The sequence below is a fragment of the Chiloscyllium plagiosum genome, chromosome 13 (assembly GCF_004010195.1).
Source record: "Chiloscyllium plagiosum isolate BGI_BamShark_2017 chromosome 13, ASM401019v2, whole genome shotgun sequence".
In the NCBI taxonomy this organism is placed as follows: domain Eukaryota; kingdom Metazoa; phylum Chordata; class Chondrichthyes; order Orectolobiformes; family Hemiscylliidae; genus Chiloscyllium; species Chiloscyllium plagiosum.
In genome coordinates this window covers 77,523,684-77,544,273 of record NC_057722.1, presented here as the reverse complement: position 1 = coordinate 77,544,273, position 20,590 = coordinate 77,523,684, and the positions used below count along the sequence as shown (strand labels likewise).

The 20,590-nt window shown below is 41.3% G+C and overlaps 1 protein-coding gene across 1 annotated transcript in view; it reads right to left on the bottom strand.

Annotated features, from left to right (window-relative positions):
- LOC122556213 (procollagen C-endopeptidase enhancer 2-like) overlaps positions 1-15,281 on the bottom strand; it is a 67,323-nt gene extending 52,042 nt beyond the window's left edge. The window contains exon 1 of the mRNA XM_043702773.1: positions 15,259-15,281. The gene's annotated coding sequence lies outside the window, so the exon portion shown is untranslated. The remainder of the gene's footprint in view (positions 1-15,258) is intronic.
- Between the last annotated feature and the right edge of the window lie 5,309 nt (positions 15,282-20,590).

The following is a 20,590-nucleotide window of genomic DNA, read 5'->3' as shown; positions in this document are numbered from 1 at the left end:
AGACCACCCTGGTAATAAGGTGAAAGTGAGCTCTGCAGATGCTGGAGATCAGAGTCAAGATTAGAATGAGCTCTTCCTGATGAAGGGCTTTGGCCCGAAACGTCGATTTTCCTGTTCCTCGGATGCTGCCTGACCTGCTGTGCTTTTCCAGTACCACTCTAATCTTCACCCTTGTAATAAATTTGGGGTAATAAGGCCCAAGACACTTTAGAGATGGTTGGAAGCATGAATATGTGTATATTAATTTTGACTTATATTTGCAGAATTTTGTTACACACTCTGGATAAAGACAAAACATCTTCCCAGTCAAGCAATAAAACTGTTATGGCCACAAGGTATTTTATATGTATTTTGATCAATTTACCTAAATTACAGTGCTTCAGCTGTACTTTATTGGCTCTGAAATGTTTTGAAGGCCTTGAGGATATTGTAAATTTTTAAATTATTCATTCATGAAATTTAGGGTTTGCCAGCAACATATATTGCCCATCGCTAACTGCCCTTGATAAGACATTCACACTGTATACTGTAGTTAGGTAGGGAATTTCAGAATTCTATTCAGTGACAGTGAAAGAACTACAGTATATTTCTATGTCATAGCAGGTCAGGCAGCATCCATGGAGAGAAAGCAAGCCAACGTTTCAAGTCTAGATGACTCTTAATTAGAGTTGATGTGAAGTCTGGAGGGAGTACTGGTGTGGAAAGAAGTATATGTATTCTTTTTGTGTAGCTTCACCAGGTTGGCTCCTTGTTTTTTGCCTGCCTTTTTGTTTCTCCTAATATTCTCCCCTGCACTTCTCATTGAACCAGGACTAAGAGATATGAAGGCTCAAGTTTACATATGGAGGCTCACGATAAATTGCAATTCAGTTCCTGCACTTCATGGATTCCCAGTTTTGAGCTGTTAGATGTGTTCTGAATGTATCTGATTTAACAGATGGTAGTGTTACAAATATGATGGAGTATGCCCTTTACATCCACAAGGACAGTGCGATGGTCACTCCCATCAATACTCTCATCAGGTGCATCAGCGATAAATAGATTAGTGAGGATGAGGTCAAATCAATGTGCCATCATGTTAGTTACTTCACCACCCTATTGCAAGGCAAATCTGGTAACTGTGCCGTTCAGAACTTAGTTGGCCCGGACAGTTATCGTGCTACTGAGCCAGACTTACTGAAGAGATTGAATTACCTCTTCAGGCTACATTCTGTGCCCTTGTTATCCTCAGTACTTAGAATCACAGAGATCTGCAGCATAGAAAAAGGCCCTTTGGCCCAATGAGTCTGTGCCAGTCAAAATCAAGGTATTTTTTCTTAGGGTGGGGGAGTCCAAACCAGAAGGTCCAAACCATAGATTCAAGGTGAGAGGGAAAAGATTTAAAAGGCACCTGAGGGGCAACCTTTTCACATAGAGGGTGGTGCAAGTATGGAATGAGCTACCAGAGGAATAATTGTACCTGCTGGGTGTAATTACAACCTTTAAAAGGCATCTGGATGGGTACATGAATAAGAAGGATTTAAAGGGATATGGGTCGAATGTGGTGCTTGAAAAGCACAGTAGGTCAGGCAGCATCTGAAGGACAGGAGAATCAACATTTCGGGCATAAGCCCTTCACCAGGAATTCCCAAAATGTTGATTCTCCTGCTCCTCAGATGCTGCCTTACCTGCTGTGCTTTTCCAGCACCACACTCTTGACTCTGATCTCCAGCATCTGCAGTCCTCACTTTCTCCTTAAAGGGATATGGGCTAAATGCTGGCAAACGCAACTAGATTAGTTTAGAATATCTGGTCTGTGCGGACGAGTTAGACGGAAGGGTCTATTTCCATGCTGTATAACTCTATGACCCTATAACCGTCTAATCCCATTTTCCAACTTTGTATGTCTTGCATGTGTGTATCTAAATACGTCTTGAATGTTATGATGGTTTCTGCCTCTACCGCCCCTACATGCAGCAAGGTCCACATTCCCACTATCTTCTGGGTGAAAAAGTTTTTCCTATCTCTTCTAAACCTCCTACCTGTCACCTAAATCTCTTGACCCTTCCAACAAGGGGATCAGTTTTTTTTCCTATCTATCTGTGCACTTCATAATTTTACACATCATAATCATGTCATCCCACCCCCCTCAGTCTCCTCTGCTCTAAGGAAAATTCCCCACTTCTGTCCAATCTCTTATCATAATTGAAAATCCCCAGCCCAGTCAAAGTCAACAACAAATACTTCCAAACGATTCATCAACTAAGTGATGGTTAATCATTAGGAGGTTTCCTTGCCCATATTGACTTGACATCGTGAGACCTTATGGTGTCCAGAGTCAACTCCCTCCTGACTGTATACCACCATGCTGCCATTTCTGCTGGTTATGTCCTGTCCTGGCACAGGATGTACCCAGAATAGTTATGTTTGTGTCTGGGACATTGTCTATGATGTATTATTTGATTATACCAAGTTGTTGATTGACTAGTCTGGGACAGCTCTGCCATTTTTAACATAAGTCCCAGATATTAGGTTGGAGGATTGACAGAGGGCTGGTGTGTCTGAGCCTTGACTCATTCCAGCTGGTTTCTCCAGTTTTATTTTTGTTGTATTTTTGCATCGTAATCGAAAGATCCATGAGGCCATTTCAGAGAAGAGTCAGGAATCAATGACACCAAAGGTATGGGATGGGTAGAGAGAGTGAAGGTTTTTTTTAATAAACCTGTTCATAGATGTTATGAAACATCTTTGGAGCAGGTGGGACTTGAACCAGGTCTTCAGACTTAGAGGGACATTACCACTGCTCCACAAGGGCCCTATAGGACAGTAGATGGGCTTTTCCGACACTGGGTTTATTCCAAATTCATTTATTAACTGAATTTAAATTCCGGAGCTACCAAGACAGTAGTTGGAGCATATGGGAAAATATTTGCTTAATATTGTCTTCACAAGTAGAACAATAGTAACTCTGTATAATCAAGATAACTTAAATGAGATAGAATGTGCAACTGCGGTTTCACACTAATTAGTTGCTCATCTTGAATTATTTAATCCATCTGTTACAATATTGATAATCATTGATATAGATTCCAAAGTAGTTATAGATCCACATATGTACAAACAAATCACTAAAAGCATTAGAGGAAGAGATTTAAACCAGTTTCAGACAGTAAAAGTGATTCCCCTCCCCTTTATCACTACAGGAAGGAAAGAGTACAGAGATTAGCAGACATTGAAATGTGGATTGAATGAACACATTAAGACACAACTTGTTAGCTAAAGAATTCTAACTTCAGGTGTAATCACAAAACTTTGTTGGAACTGATCCAAAATCAATATTCTTTTAAATTTCTCATTACAGGGAATACAAAAGTTCCTGGAGTGATAGGCAAGTATCTAATTAATTAGCAGTTAACATGGTGCCGTTGGCAAATGTTACTTGAATGTTGTGTCACAAGGATCTGTTTTGGGACCACTGCTGTTTGTCATTTTTATAAATGACTTAGACGCAGGCATAGGTGGATGGATTAGTAAATTTGCAGATGACACTAAAGTCTGTGGAGTAGTGGATAGTTTGGAAGAATGTTACAGGTTGCAGGGGGACTTGGATAAACTGCAGAATTGGGCTGAGAGGTGGCAAATGGAATTCAATGCAGCTAAATGTGAGGTGATGTACTTTGGGAAGAATGACAAGAAGGCAGAGTACTGGGTCAATGGAAAGATTCTCGGTAGTGTGAATGTGCAAAGGGTTCTTGGAGTCCATGTACATAGATCCCTGAAAGTTGTCACCCAGGTTGATAGTGCTGTTAAGAAGGCATACGGTGTGTTAAGTTTCATTGGTAGAGGGATTGAATTCCAGAGCCGCAGTATCATGCTGCAACTATACAAAACGCTGGTGCGGCCACATTTTGAATATTGTGTACAGTTCTGGTCGCCATATTTTGGGAAGGATGTGGAAGCATTGGAAAATGTGCAAAGGAGATTTCCCAGGATATTGCTTGGTCTGGAGGGAAGGTTTTATGAGGAAAGGATGAGAGACTTGGGTCTGTTCTCATTGGAAAGAAGAAAGCTAAGGAGGGATTTGATAGAGACATACAAGATGATCAGAGGATTAGATAGGGTAGACGGTGAAAGTCTTTTTCCTAGGATGATGATGTCAGCTTGTACGAGGGGGCATAGCTACAAATTGAGGGGTGATAGATTGAAGACAGATGTCAGAGGCAGGTTCTTTACTCAGAGAGTGATAAGGGCGTGGAATGCCCTACCTGCCAATGTAGTTAACTCAGTCACATTAGGGAGATTTAAACAATCCTTGGATAAGCACATGGATGATTTTGGGATAGTGTAGGGGGACGAGCTGAGAATAGTTCACAGATCGGCGCAACATCGAAGGCCTGTTCTGTGCAGTATTGTTCTATGTTCCATGTTTTATGAATACAGTATCCATTGTGAAAAGCCTCAAGAAGAAAGATAAGAAAGTCTGGGAAAACATCATGAAGCATCGGGGTGGACCACAAGCCTGTCCACCTCTTTGTTGTTCAGTGATATGATTACATACATTGAGGCAAGCTTGAACTGTGTACAGTACACCCTTGGTTATCTGAACATTTGATTATCCGAACATTCGATTATCTGAAAAAATACTTCCCACCTGTGTCGTTCGGATAATTGAGGTTGCCCTGTAAAACGCTGTACCAGTAAACCAATTACGGAGGGATAACTTAGTGCCTCTGACCAATAGTAATCAAAGGGAGACGTGTGCTCTAAGTTTGAACTGTATAAGACATTCTGAAGCTTTTTGTGTGCCTTTTAGGCTGTGTGCTGTAACTGAGCTATGTATCACAGAAAAGATCAACGGAATCTGCTCCACAACTCAGACTCTTATTGAAATTATGAGATCTAACAGGGATGGATAAGAAGCGTACAGACGATTTGCCAACCATTTAGATATACGAGGTTCAACACAATCTATTCATATCATTAGATTCTGGATCAGTCTTTTTATTGGTATATCTAATCCTAGAATTCTTAGCATGGCAACAATCTCCAGTTATTATAATACATTTATTTCATTTCTCCTGCTTTATGAGTTCATTGACCACCTCTGCACTATTCCACTTGAATGGAAACAAAATGTGCAGATATTATTACATATGTACATTGGTGTTTCTGAGCCATTATGGAGTTGATCATTATTTAAGGAAAGATATTATTTCATTGGAAACAGTTCAGAGAAGGTTCACCAGGATGATCCCTGGTATGGGGGGATTATCTTATGAGCAAAGGCTAAATGGATTGAGACTCTCCTTATTGGAGTTTAGAAGAATGAAGGGTGATCTCATTGAAACATGTAGGATTCTTAAAGAGAGGGTAAATGCTGAGAGGATATTTCCTGTCATGGAAGAGTCTTGGAACAGAGGGCATAGTTTCAGAATAATGGGACCCCAATTTAAGACTGAGATAGGAGGAATTTCTTCTCTCAAAAGAAATTGTGTCAGCTGAGTGTCTTTGGAACTTCTTACAACAGACAGCTATGTGGTCAGAGTGTATATTTGAGGGGGAGATGGATAAATAAATTCTTAGTTGGTAGGGGAATCAAGGATTATGGGGAGGTGCAGGCAATTTGATGTGAGGAATATCAGATTAGGGGAGCCAAATGGCCTACTCCAGTTTGTATTTCTTATGGTCTTATGATCTTATTTGGATTTTTACATGAATTGTGTGAACCCACACAAAATTGGGAATTGATCATGTGGATATTTGCAGCCATAAAACAACATTTGGGCACTGCAGCTTAATGTAATGATGGATTGTGTTATAGCTGCTTTAGTGTCAATGTAACCATTCATTTCCATATTTTAGGAGAGAACTACATTTATTTGGATCCTTGTGCAATTAATTTTAGAAAAGAGCCTTATTTTAAAACAGCATTAAGCACTTTTTTGTGATTACATGTGAAAATTAGAGAATTTTAATAGATAGATATTCAGTTGTAAACTTCAGAATCCCTGGAACTGTACTCTATCAGGAGGGCGAAGGCGAATAAACTTAAAAAGATTGTGTAAAGAGTGTAATATAAGATTTGGTTAAAAATCACACAACACCAGGTTATAGTCCAACAGGTTTAATTGGAAGCACACTAGCTTTCGGAGCGACGCTCCTTCATCAGGTGATAGTGACTATCACCTGATGTAGGAGCGTCGCTCCGAAAGCTAGTGTGCTTCCAATTAAACCTGTTGGACTATAACCTGGTGTTGTGTGATTTTTAACTTTGTACACCCCAGTCCAACACCAGCATCTCCAAATCATAAGATTTGGTAACCACAAGAATTCTCATGAATGTAAAAATCAGCAAGTCTAAATGTGTACAAGCCTGAATGTAACTAAGCCTTATCAGAATTGTGAAAATGAGCCCAGGAATCTGTGCAAGGTCCCTGATGGTAACAGGCAGCATCCGAGGAGCAGTAAAATCCTGAACTGCTGTGCTCTTCCAGCACCACTAATCCAGAATCTGGTTTCCAGCATCTGCCGTCATTGTTTTTATCCTGATGGTAACAGTTTAAAATTCAGTAATTTGATACAGTATTGATTGTGCCCTTGAGGCATGCAGGGTTTGTGCACTCTCAAATGCTGAGGTGATTGTTTAACAGTGTTAACTATTTAGGTTCTATTTGCAAGTATATGTAACTACTAATAACTTGCTCATATAAAAATTTTTGTATTCTATTCTGGGAGCTTAAATTTTACGTTGACTGAAGTACTTGCTCCCCTCCATGCTTGAATAAAAAGCTAAGCTCAACACAGTCTTACCAGACCATAGGAATGCTCCCTCGTTAGAGAGGCAGTGGTGGTTTTTTAACCGGAGGATCACCACACCTACCTCAGGTGAGGGGAGAGATTGAGAAGGAGAAGGTTATTTTTGGTAACCTCAGCCAGTGCAGGAATTGAACCCACAATGTAGCATCACTCTACATTACAAACCAGCCATCCAGCCAACTGAATTAACCAACTCCAAAATGCAGCTTTGGGTCATGTCTGATATGTGACCATAGAGGGCTTTGAACTCTAGACAAACAGTTTCTTTGAGAGGGAAATTTAGGAGGGCTGAACTTTAAATAGCCAAGAATATATTGAAGCCAATGAAAATGCTAACCATATGACAACTTAACGCAGAATCCAAAAAGAAATGCTCTTACCAAATGAAAATTGTTCATCTCCACTGAAGGAATATCATGATGGCTATGCATTTCATCAGTGCCATGGATCACAGAAGATGAATTGATGATACAAGATATTGTATTTTGGAAATATAGACAAAGACAGTATAGACTTATACAATTAATGGTAGGGCAATGGGTTGGGGTGTAGAACAGAGAGATCTAGGGGTTCAGGTACAGAATTCTTCGAAATTTACATCACAGGTAGCCAGGGTGGTTAAGAAGGGAGAAAATGAGCACTGCAAATGCTAGAAATCAGTCGAAGTGTGGTGCTGGAATAGCACAGCCAGTCAGGGCAGCATCTGAGGAGCAGGACAATTGACGTTTCGAGCATAAATGCTTCATCAGGAATGAGGGGGTGGCCCAAGGGGGCGGAGAGATAAATGGGAGAGGGTAGGTGGGGCTGGAGGGAAGGTAGTTGAGAATGTGATAGGGAGATGAAGTAGGGGGTGAAGGTTATAGCATGGAGTGGTTAGGTGGGAAGGAAGATGGACAGGTAGGGCAGGTCAAGAGGGTGGTGCCAAGTTGGAAGGTTGGATCGAGGGTAAGATGGGGGGAGGGGAAATGAGGAAATTGATCCCGTATGATTGGAGGGTCCCAAGGCGAAAGGTGAGGCGTTCTTCCTGCAGGCATTTGGTGGTAATAGTTTGGCAGTGGGGGAGGCCCAGGACCTGCATGTCCTGCGGAGTGGGAGGGGGAATTAAAGTGTTCGACCACGGAGCAGTGGGGTTGTTTCATGCGGGTGTCCCAGAGATGTTCTCTGAAGTGTTCCACAAGTGTCTCCCCAATGTTGAGAAGACCACATTGGGAGCAACGGATACAGTCGATGACATGTGTGTAAGTGCAGGTAAATCTCTAACGGATGTGGAAGGCTCCTTTGTGGCCTTGGACGGAGGTAAGGGGGACTGTATGGGTGTAGATTTTGTAATTCTTGCAGTGGCAGTGGAAGATGCCAGGAGGGGAGGGTGGGTTGGTGGAGGGCATGGACCTAACAAGAGAGTCACAGAGGGAATGGTCTTTACAGAACGCAGATAGGGGTAGGGAGGGAAAAATATCACTGGTGGTGAGTCTGTTTGTAGGTAGTGGAAACGGCAGAGTATAATGCGATGTATGTGGAGGTTGGTGAGGTGGAAGGTGAGGACTGGGTTGTGGGGGTTCTGTCCTTGTTGCGGTTGGAGGGGGTGGGGATCGAGAGCGGAGGTGTGGGAAGTGGAGGAGATTTGTTGTAAGGCAATATCGACCATGGGGGAGGGGAAATTGCAGTCTTTGAAGGAGGAGGCTATCTGGAACTGGTCCTCCTGGGAGCAGATGCGGCAGAAGGTGGTTAAGATGGCATTTAGCATCCTTACTTTCATTGCTCAGACCTTTGAGTATAAAAGTTGGGATGTGATGTTGAGGTTGTACAGGACGTTGATGAGGCCTCTTCTGGAGTACAGTGTATAATTCTGGTTGCCCTTTTATAGGAAGGATATTATTACACTGGAAGGAGTTTATAAAAGATTGACCAGGATGTTGTCAGGAATGCAGGGCTTGAGATATAAAAATAGACTGGAAAGACGAGGACTTTTTTCACTGGAGTGTAGGAGGTTGAAGGGTGATGTTATTGAGGTTTATAAAATCATGAGGGGCATAGATAAGGTGAATGACAAGGGTCATTTCCTTAGGATGCATGAGTTCAAAACTAGGGGGCATAGCTTTAAGGTGAGAAATGAAAGATTTACAAAGGATATGAGGGGAAACGTTTTTACACAAGAGAATATTTTGTGTGTGAAATGAACTGCCAGAGAAAGTGTTAGATACAGGTACAGTTGCAACATTTAAAAGACATTTGGACAAATACATGAATAGGAAAGGTTCAGGGGGATATGGGCCAAGTGCAGGCAGGTGGGACTAGTTTGGTTTGGGAACATGGTCAGCATGGACTGGTGACACAAAGACGTGCAGCAGGGAAACAGACTCTTCAGTCCAACTCATTCATGGGCTGACCAGATATCCTAAATAAATCTAGTCCCATTTGCCAGCATTTGGCCCATATCCCTCCAAATCCTTCCTATTCATATTCCCATCCAGATGCCTTTTAAATGTTGCAATTGTACCAGCCTCCACCACTTCCTCTGGCAGCTCAATCCAGACTTGTGCCACCCTCTGCATGAAAAAGTTGCCTCTTAGATTCCTTTTAAATCTTTCCCCTCTCAGTCTTCTAGGGTTGGACTACCTACTCCAGGAATAAGACCTTGTCCATTCACCCTATCCATGTCCCTCTTGATTTTATAAACCCCTATAAAGGTCACCCCTTAGCCTCCGTGCTCCAGGGAAAATAGCTCCAGCCCATTCAGCCTACCAAATCTCCAACCCTGGCAACATCTTTGTAAATCTTTTCTGAACCCTTTCAAATTTCACAACATTCTTCCTGTAATAGGGAGACCAGAATTGAATGCAGTTTTCCAAAAGTGGCCTAACCAATGTCCTATACAGCTGCAACATGACCTCCCAACTCCTGTACTCAACGCACTGACCAATAAAGGCAAGCATACCAAATGCCTATTTCATTATCCTGTCTACCTGTAACTACACTTTCAAGGAGCTATGAACCTGCACTCCAATACCTCGAAGGGTCTGTATCCATGCTGTATGACTCTGACTCTATGATAGATTCACTGGGTTGATAATCACCCACCAACAATCCTTCCAGCAATTCCCCAAAGGGGGAAAAAAATGTGTGCGAGGAAATGCTAAGAGAAGTACTGTTGATTAGTAGAAAATAGATGTATACCGTAATCCCTTACGTGATGACATCCACATGTCAGTAGCTCAATCATATTTATTCATATCTGTTGATAATCTCCTGCTCCTGCAGTTTCTGTTTTTTATTCTTTTAGTATACTCAAGCCAGATCAAATTGTTTCTTCAGTTGTGTTTAATTTCCTGTGCATATCCACATGTTTCATGAGTTTAATGAATGAGAATGACCCGAGACTTACCACCAAACCATCTCTCCAGGAGTTTCCTATAGTATACTAACCATCCCATGTGCCCCATCAATGACTTCACCTCCAAATTAAGGTCTGATGTGGGAATGTTTTCTGATCATACATTGTTCAGATTCTGAGGTAGTCCATGCCAATATGCAGCAAGACCTGGATAAATTTCAGGTTTGGGTTGATAAGCAGCAGTTAAGATATGAGCTAGGGAAATGACAAGCCGAGACTACCTTTAACAAGGTAAAAATCTGATCATTTCTACAGTATTATGTTTGGTGAAACACTCATCATCAACATCTTAGGATTCACTTTCGACCAAAACTTGAACTGGACCACTCATAAATACAGTGGTTACAAGAGCAGGTCAAAGTCTGGGAATTCTGTGATTAACCCACTTCCTGACTCCTTGAAGCCTGTCCACTGTCTGCAAGCTATAAGTCTGGAATGTGTTGGAGTGCTGCCCACTTGCCTGATGGCTGCAGTTCCAACAACACTCATAAAACTCATCACCAATAGGGAAAAATGACCCACTCGGCTGGCATCCCATTCAGCTCCTTCAATATTCATTCCTTCCACTGTTGCAGATGTGTGTGCCATTTACAAGCAGCATGGCAGCAACTCAGCAAAGCTTCTTCAACAGTATCTTTCAAACTTGCGACCTCTGTCATCAAGAAGGACAAGACTATTAGATGCATGGGAACCTGCAAATTCAACTCCAAACCACATACCATCCTGGCTTGGAATTGTATCACCATTCCTTCACAGTCTATGGGCCTTAGAATGCTCTACTTAATCGCACTGTGGGTATCCTTACACTTCATGTACTGAAACAAGCAAAGAGAATGCTTAAGAATCTCCACAGGTCTGCCAGCATCTGGAGAGAGAGAAACAGAGTTAACGTTTCAGGTTTGATATGACTTATCTGAATAAGTTGAGTTCTGCAGAAGAGTCACATTGGACTCAAGAGCATTAACACGGTTTCTCTCTCCACAGATGCTGCCAGATTTGTTGAGTTTCTCAAAATTTCTTTTTGTTGGTTTCAGATTTCCAGCAGTTGTAGTATTTTGCCTTTATTCTGGATGGATTGGAGCAGTTCAAGAAGGCAGCTCACATTCACCCTCTCAAGTGCATTTCAGAACAGGCAACAGATGCTGCTTTTTCCAGAAATTTCACATGCCATGAAAGAATTTTAAAAATCTAGCTGCTTTAATTTTTTTGGTAACCACGTTTAACTAATTTTAATTCAGATGATTTTTCCCAGATGCCTAGACACCAGTGTGCCCTATGAATTCATCAGCTCATTCTTTTGACAGGAATTTTTTACATTCATTATTTTCCTCACCAGCTGCCAAAGAATACAGAGCCTTTCAATGCATAAAGTCTTTTCTTAAACAAAGGGAAACCTGCTGGCAGAGATGTTGCAATGTTATTATTTTTCCCCGTGGTATACAATTATACTGTTGTATAGGAAATAATTCTGAACTGGCATCCAGTGTGCTAGCCTGTGTTGGGTTTGAGACTCACAGCGGGAACTCTTATGCAAGTTATTTTCTCAGCTTGTCCAAGTTATCCAGTTTCTGCTTAAGGGTTTGATGAAAATTTCTGCCAGAGACTTACTGGTATGTTATCTGGTATGTTAATCTGACAAAATGAATATCCTATCAATGTGTGCTATTTTCAAGTGGCCTCCTGCATCTCAAAAATGATGTTATACTGATTGTTTTAGCAGATGGGCTTTAGAATCAGATGTACAGCCTTTAACTGATGTGTCAGCAAAATATTTTCATCCTGATCATAACTTAAGTCACTTATGCTCACGAAAGATAAAGTCATCATAGTCTTACCAGACCATAGCACTGCATTCTCATCAGAGAGAGAGATAATTGGTGGTATTTTAACCTCAGGAGAAAGGTTGAGAAAGAGAAAGAGAATCTTTCCTGGTAATCTCAGCCAGTGCAGAAATTGAACCCCACAGTGTGCAAGGATATGGAGAGAAAGTAGGAGATTGACACAAGGTAATGATGCTCACTTGAAGAATCAGTGCAGACATGATGAACTGAATGGCCTCCTCCTAGCCATAATATTTCTGTGATTTTACAATTCAATGTCACAAAGGTCTTCTAAGTATGGATGATACCCAAAGTAAGTGCTGCTACATTTTTGCTAGTCTTATGCTGAATCACAGAACAGCCATCCAGCCAAATATGTTAACCACTTCCCCACTCCACAGAGTAGTAAGATAAAATTTTAGGTTACCATTTCAGAGTTCTTTAATTGAGTGAGATTATAAATGACATCATTTTTTTTCCATAACCCTAATTCTGCAAATCACAGTTTGTAAAGGGATACCCAAAAACCTTTTACCAGAATATAAATAGCAAAATACTGGTAATCAGAGGAGCATGGTTGATTAGGGAGCAGAAAGGGATTAAGCATTGAGGCGGTTGGCATGGTTGAAATGTCAAATAAATACTTTGCTTCTGTCTTTACCAAAGAAGGAGTTGCTACTTAAACCATGGTGACAGAGGAGGAAATTATGTCATTAGAAAGGTCTAAAATTAGTAAGGGTGTTGGTCAGATTTAAACGTGACAAAGCACTGGGACTGGATGAGATGCATCCATTTATATTGAAGGAGGTGAGAATGGAAACTGCAGAGACATTAGCCATAACCTTTAAGTCTTCCCTGGAGTTGAGGGAGGTACCAGAAGACTGGAGAATTGTAAACATTATCACCTTGTTTAAGAAAGGTTGTAGGGGGATCCAAGATGGCGGCGAACCAGCAAGTCTGAGTCTACAGTGCTCCTCCCAAGACTTGGGCAAAGTGGGTCACCCACCCCCATCACACTCACCAAATCATTTAAAATAGCTGTTTAATTTAATTAGTTGCTTAGTATTAAATTTAAACAATCTAATCTTCAGTAAAAATGACTAAAGGGAACAAATAATACAGCTCAAAGCAAGCAGGAACCCCTCCCCCACCCTCTCCAGCTGCCGCTGAGGCGTCCGCAGCCGCCCCGGGGGACTTACCTACGGTGGCGAGCCTCGTGGAAATCATCTCCAAACTGGATGCGAAGATCGATGCTTTTATTGAAGAATCCCAAAGTCGATGGGACTCACTCTCAGCCGCGCTGCAAAAGCACGACCGAGACATTAAGGAAATCGAGCGCCGAGTCGGATGGGCGGAGCTAAAGGCCGCGACCTCCGAAACTACAGCGCAATTGGCCGTGGATCAGGTCCGGACTCTCGAATAGCGAGTCCGGACCTTAGAGAATCATATTGATGACCTCGATAATCGAGGTCGTCGAAAAAATATTCGTTTGCTGGGCCTTCCCGAAAGGCCAGCTTACAGCGTTTCTCGAACAGTGGCTGCCACAGCTGTTAACTCTGGAGGCTGGATTAGGCCAGGTAAGGGTAGAATGGGCCTACTGGGTTGCAATACGCGGGCCCGGCTCGAGCCAGCGTCCCCGCCTGGTCCTGTTCCAGCTGCAGAGCTATAAGGAGGCGCAGATACTTCTAGAAGTCTCTAGAAATCTTGGAAAAGAGTCCCAAGCCATGATCTATAAAGGATCCAAGATCATGTTATTCCAGGACTTTTCCCCAGCTTGGTCCGAAAGAGGAAGACATTCGATGAGGCGTAGAAGTGTTTAAGGGACTTAAATATTCAGTACTCCTTACGCTACCCAGCGACGCTACGCTTTAACCATGAAGGATCCGTGTATAACTTTGGATCACTGGAAAAGGCTAAGGAAGTTTTGGACTCTCTTAGATAAATTGTAAGAGATAATGGATGTTGGTTTGCCTTCCCCCCACTCCGGTTTATATCTCCCCTTTTCTTTTTTTTTAACCTTACTGTTGAATATTATCTTGGGGGGTGGAGAGAGGGATTTATTTATTTGTTCTCTATTTAACTCCCCCCCCCCCCCCCCCCTTGGGGTTTTTAAAAATTATTCTATATATATAACCGGGGGGTCTAGTTAATGTTGGTGGGGGGAGGTGGTTACCTTATTCTATTTTACCTCTGTCTCTAGGAGCGGGGTTGTTTTCCCTTGTTATTTTGTATTATTATATTTAATTATTATTTGTTGAGGTTGTAATTTTATAGTTACATATGTTTATACATGGTATTAACATTACCAAATATATTCAGGTGTTGGTGTGGGTGTGGAGGTAGGGTGCTCACTGTTAACTCTAGCTTTGTAGTATATTTGAATTCTCCTCATCCTATTGAGGAGTGCCTGGGTCAAGGGTGGGGCACTGGTTGGGAGAGGATAAGATGGACCTTTGGAAAGGAAGTGATATGCCCTGGGAACAAAGGGGAAAATCTCCATTTAAATACGTTTTATATTTTTTTATTATTTAGAAATAGTTTTTTATTATACTGTTGTGAGTGTATTAGAGAGCCTTTATTTTTGTGAATTTTATATGCTCTATGCTCGGGATGTTCTGGTAGGGTTTCCCCTCCCGAGGGGTCTCGGATTTGCCCGGACGATTATGGTTGATCAGTCGGTTAAGTGGTGCACCTGGAATGTCAAGGGGAGTAATTGGCCAGTCAAAAGGAAGAAAATATTATCAAATCTCAAGAAAGAGTTGATATAGCTCTCCTACAGGAGACCTGTTGGATAAAGAACACTTGAAATTACGACAGGGTGGATTTGATCAGGCCTTTTTTTCTTCTTTTAGCTCAAAAAGTAGGGGAGTTGTTATTCTTATTCGGAAGAATTTCTCTTTCTAAATCCTTAATCAGATAAAAGACGAATCTGGACGATATATTCTGATTAAAGCCCTTATAAATGGAGAGGAATATGGGATTTTAAATTTGTATTGCCCTCCGGCACACCCCTTTAAATTTATAACGGAAGCCTTCTCAAAATTGATGGCTCTTGGTGCCCGTCATACAATTATAGGGGGAGACTTTAATTGTATTATGGATCCGGAAATAGATAGGATTCCCAAGAGTACCTCCCAGATCCAGACAATTGGTGGATCTGAACAAAAAATTAGGATTAGTAGATGTATGGAGATGTCTTCATCCACAGGGCAGAGATTTTTCTTTTTACTCCAATCCACATAAATGTCTTACCAGAATTGATATGTTTTTTGCCCCCTCGATTTTTTAAAATTCCATATCATCCTGTAAAATAGGCAGTATAGCAATTTCCGATCACTCTGCTGTATATATGGAAATCAAGGCGAGGAACAACAGGACATCCCCTCGGCATTGGCGTATGGACCCCTTCCTGATGAAAGATAGTAAATTTGTTAAGTACTTCTCTCAAGAATTTAAAACTTTTTTAGAAATGAATTTAGGTACGGCTAGCAACCCAACAATGATGTGGGAGACCATCAAAGCCTACGCGCGAGGTTTGATCACCTCTTACTCAGCGACCCAGAAAAAATTAAAGGGAGAACAACAGCGTCTGCTTGAAGCTCGCTTAAAAGCGAAACAGCATACGCTGATAGACCTTCTATTATCAAATTGCAAAGGATTACAGCCCTTAGGACAGTTCTAAACACCACGCTTACCCAAACGGCTAAGAGGGAAATATTATTTGCAAAACAAAGGTTATATGAATATGGCGACAAACCGGGTAGATACTTAGCATTTCTTGCAAAGAAAAAAAAGGCCCCTCAAACTATCACGTCTATCAAGGAAAGTATGGGTATTTTGACTCATGATCATAAAAGGATTAGTGCAATCTTTAGAAAATTTTATTCTGATTTATATAAATCGCAGGATTGTGAAGACAGGACTAGGAGGATGCAATAATTTTTTTAAATTTGACCTTTCTGGACCTAACTCCGGAACAGGTATCGGTCTTAAATGCTCCCCTAACAGTTCAAGAAATACTTGACGCAATCAGGCAACTTCAGAGCGGTAAGGCACCTGGCCCAGATGGTTTTCAAGCTGAATTCTATAAAGAATTTACAAGAATATTGGCTGGTCAACTTATGGACATGTATAACTACGCATACAGTCAGGGCTGTCTCCCGCCTTCGCTGAAAGGCAAATATCTCTCTTATCCTTAAAAAAGGAAAGGATCCAGAAGATTGTGCGTCATACAGACCAATATCCTTGCTAAATGTAGATTTTAAAATCCTTTCTAAAACGTTAGCATTGAGATGAGAAAGGGTATTGCCACATATCATAAAGGAGGATCAGATGGGGTTTATTAAGGGCCGTAGATTATCCAATAATATTAGAAGGGTTTTGAATGTGATTCAAGCCTGCCATCAGGGAAAGATACCAGGATTAATAGTCTCATTAGACGCGGAAAAGGCATTCGATAGGGTTGAATGGTCATATTTGTTTTACACATTGGAAAGGTGTTTACCAAATGGGTCTCAACATTGTATAGTGATCCCAAAGCAGTTGTGGTTACCAATGGATTAGGTTCAGATAGCTTCAGTGTGGGTAGGGGCTGCCGTCAGGGATGTCCTCTCTCGTCATTGTTATTTACACTAATAATTGAACCACTAGCAGAAGCTATATGGGCTGATCCTAATATAACAGCCCCAAGGATTGGTACAGGTAAACATAAAATTACCCTTTATGCAGATGATGTTCTTCTATTCCTTAATAATCCTCTGATGTCCGTACCTCGCTTAATCCAAGTTATTAATACATTTAGCGCATTCTCAGGCTATAAAATTATTTTTTTAAAATCGGAGGCTATGCCAATGGGTGGCCTTGCTATGATACCCCACTTAGTGGACGGATCCCACTTTCCCTTTCGGTGGTCCCTGGAGGGTTTCTTATATTTAGGCATTTTTATTACCCCAGTATTTGGTCAGTTATACAAGGCTAACTTTGTGATTTACTGGAAAGGATAAGGCAGGACCTCCAGCGATGGGGAGACCTGCCAATTTTCTGGCTGGGTAGAATACCACTAATTAAAATGAATGTCCTGCCCCGTCTCCTATACCCTATGAGAATGCTTCCGGTGATGCTGCAGAGGCTGGCACTACGTAAATTATATGGCTGGTGGGTTCCTTTATCTGGAATCATAGACGGCCCCTCATTAAGCTGAAGAAGCTACAGCTTCCACAGGCAAGGGGAGGCTTGGACTTCCCAGATTTTAGGAAATATCAGTCAAGTTCCCTATTAAGTTACATAGCTGATTGGGTCTTGTCTGATCCGCAATCAATCTGGGTGGACATCGAGGCTTCTCAAGTAAAATACCCACTTGTTAACCTTTTATTTTCAGATAAGAGGAAAATCAGTACGGATCACTGTAAAAACCCTGTTATACTAAACACAATTAAAGCTTGGAATATAATGCGGCAAAATGAGGGCAACTCACATAAAACAGCCCCCTATGCGCCGATAGTGGGAGCATGGGGATTCCAACCGGCGTTTACAGATGCCACTTTTAAACTCTGGAGATCCAGGGGTATCTCATGTCTAGGGGACCTATTTAAAGATGGGGTCCTGATGTCTTTTGAACAGCTGCGTCAGAAATTCGGATTACCCAATGGAGACCTCTTTCGATACTTCCAAATTCGAGATTATATACAGAAGAAGACTACGTTATTAGATAGTCTTTATAAATCAGATAGAGAATGTAGAGTACTACGACCAATGGGGGCATCTTCCGTCAGTACTATTTATCATTTATTAGATGATGAAGTATCCAGAGATATGGACAATCTGCTTAAAACATGGGATCAGGATTTGTGACTAGAAATCTCTATAGAAACGTGGAATGACATTTGGGAAAACGCCAGAAGAATCACCATCTGTAACAGAATTCAGGCTATCCAGCTGAAGATACTGCATAGGGCCCATATAGCACCGGATTGATTGGCAAAATTTAAGGTAGGAGCATCTCCAATATGTCCCAAATGTAAAATAGAGGTGGGCACTCTTGTACATTGCCTGTGGACCTGTCATAAGATCCGTAGATACTGGACTAAAGTACCAAGTACCCTGACAGAAATTTTAGGAACGGATATTAAAGTGAACCCTATATCTCAGTGGTGGACTCTCCCTCTTTATGGGCATTTAAGAGGGCATTGGATAGGTATATGGAGGATAGTGGGTTAGTGTAGTTTAGGTGGGCTTGGATCGGCGCAACATCGAGGGCCCAAGGGCCTGTACTGCGCTGTATTCTTCTATGTTCTATGTTCTATGTTCTATATCTCTCCTTGTGGGCTTTTCGAACTTACCCTCCCTGGATATGCACGGGAAGAGACTATTTTCTATTCTCTCTTTCTGTGCAAGGAAAAATATTTTGGTAAACTGGGTGGCTGAGGGCCCCCCTGGCACAGATTAATTATGGAATGTATTCCCCTTGACTGCCTTACAAATATGGTGCACCAAAAGACCGAATTATTTCATAAAATATGGCAGCCCTTCTTGAACTATATGAATACAGATATTTCAGCTATCTTAACAAGGGCTTTTATTTAATTAAGATTACGAACCTGGCTGGTCAGGGGCCCCTTGGGAGAGGAATCCCACACGAATACGGGTTTTGTTACATTTGATGTTAACACCTTCCGAGCATGTATCTCACTACCCAAAATCCGTTGGTTTTTGTTTTCTTTCTCTTATTTGAATAATGTAAGAGACTTAAATATACACTCTGGTTAGTTGTAGGTTAGATTAGTAGTTAGTTGAGTTTTGTTTTTTTTTCCTCGGTATTTTTCTTTTGTTAAATTTTGGTAATTATATATTTAAGATTTAATTGTATATCAATGTTTGTACTTGAGAGTTTGTTTATTTTTGTAAACTTGTAAAAATGTTAAATTTCTAATAAAAATATCTATATTAAAAAAAGGTCGTAAGGATAAGCCCAATAATTAAAACCCAATGTCAGTTTAGCTTTAGTGGTGGGAAAGCTTCTAAAAACAATTAATTGGTACAGAATTAGCAATTGCATGGAAAAAGGTGGGTTGACTAGGAAGAATCGGCGTGGATTTTTAAAGAGGAAATCATGTTTAACTATTTTGCTGGAGTTTTTTTTGAGGGTGGTTAATGTGGTTTGGTTGACTTCCAGGATGCCTTTGATGCTGTGCCACACAACAGACTTATGAGAAAAAGAGAGAAATGGGTGATTATTTGGATAAAAAGTAGTATACAGGGGTATGGGATAAAATCAGGAGATTGATAGATAATGATGCTCACTTAAAGAGCCTGTGCAGACATGATGGGCTGAATGGTCTCCTTCAAGCCATCACATTTCTGTGATTCTGAGATTTAATATCACAAAGGTCCTCTAATTATGGATGGATACTGGTACTTTTCCCCTGTCATTATTGGATGATTCATCAGCATTTTACATTGATTTTCCCACTAATAGTATAAAAGAGATGGGAAATGATGGCAAGGTGTTCTTCTGCCATCTGGTGGACATGTTGAGATGGGCAGTAATACACACAACTGTTAAAAATGCAGCATGGGCATCACTACTGATTGAGGAGGCATTTTTAGTTAATGATACTTTGTCATTAAAATAATGTTAGCAGCTTGAAATATCTCTGATTTAGTTTGCATAATGTGATTAATTTCATTCTTCATATGCTAAGGTACTTAGAGTCATAGAGATGTACAGCACGGAAACATTCAGTCCAACCCTTCCATGTCAACCAGATATCCCAACCCAATCTAGTCCCAACTGCCAGCACTTGGCCCATATCCTTCTAAACCCTTTCTTTTCATATACCCATCCAGATGCCTTTTAAATGTTGCAATTGTACCAGCCTCCATCATTTCCTGTGGCAGCTCATTCCATACACACACCACCCTCTGCGTGAAAAGTTTGCCCCTTAGATCTCTTTTATATCTTTCCCTCTCACCCTAAACCTATGCCTTCTAGTTCTGGACTCTCCCACCCCAGGGAAAAGACTTTGTCTATTTATCTTATCTATGCCCCCAGGATTTTATAAACCTCTATAAAGTCACCCCTCAGCCTCCGGGGAAAACAGCTCCAGCCTATTCAGCCTCTCCCTATAGCTCAAATCCTCCAACACCGGCAACATCCTTGTAAATCTTTTCTGAATCCTTTCAAGTTTCACAGCACCTTTCCAATTGAAAGGAGACCAGAATTGTGCACAATATTCCAACAGTGGCCGAACCAATGTCCTGTACAGCCACAACATGACCTCCCAATTCCTGTACTCAATACTCTGACCAATAAAGGAAAGCATACCAAACACCTTCTTCACTATCCTATCTACCTGCAACTCCACTTTCAAGAAGCTATGAACCTGCACTCCAAGGTCTCTTTGTTCAGCAACACTCCCTTGCTCCTTACCATTAAATGTATAAGTGCTGCTAAGATTTGTTTTCCTAAAATGCAGCACCTCGCATTAAACTCCACCTGCCACTTCTCAGACCATTGGCCCGTCTGACAAGATCCTGTTGTAATCTAAGGTAACCCTTTTCGCTGTCCACTACACCTCCAATTTTA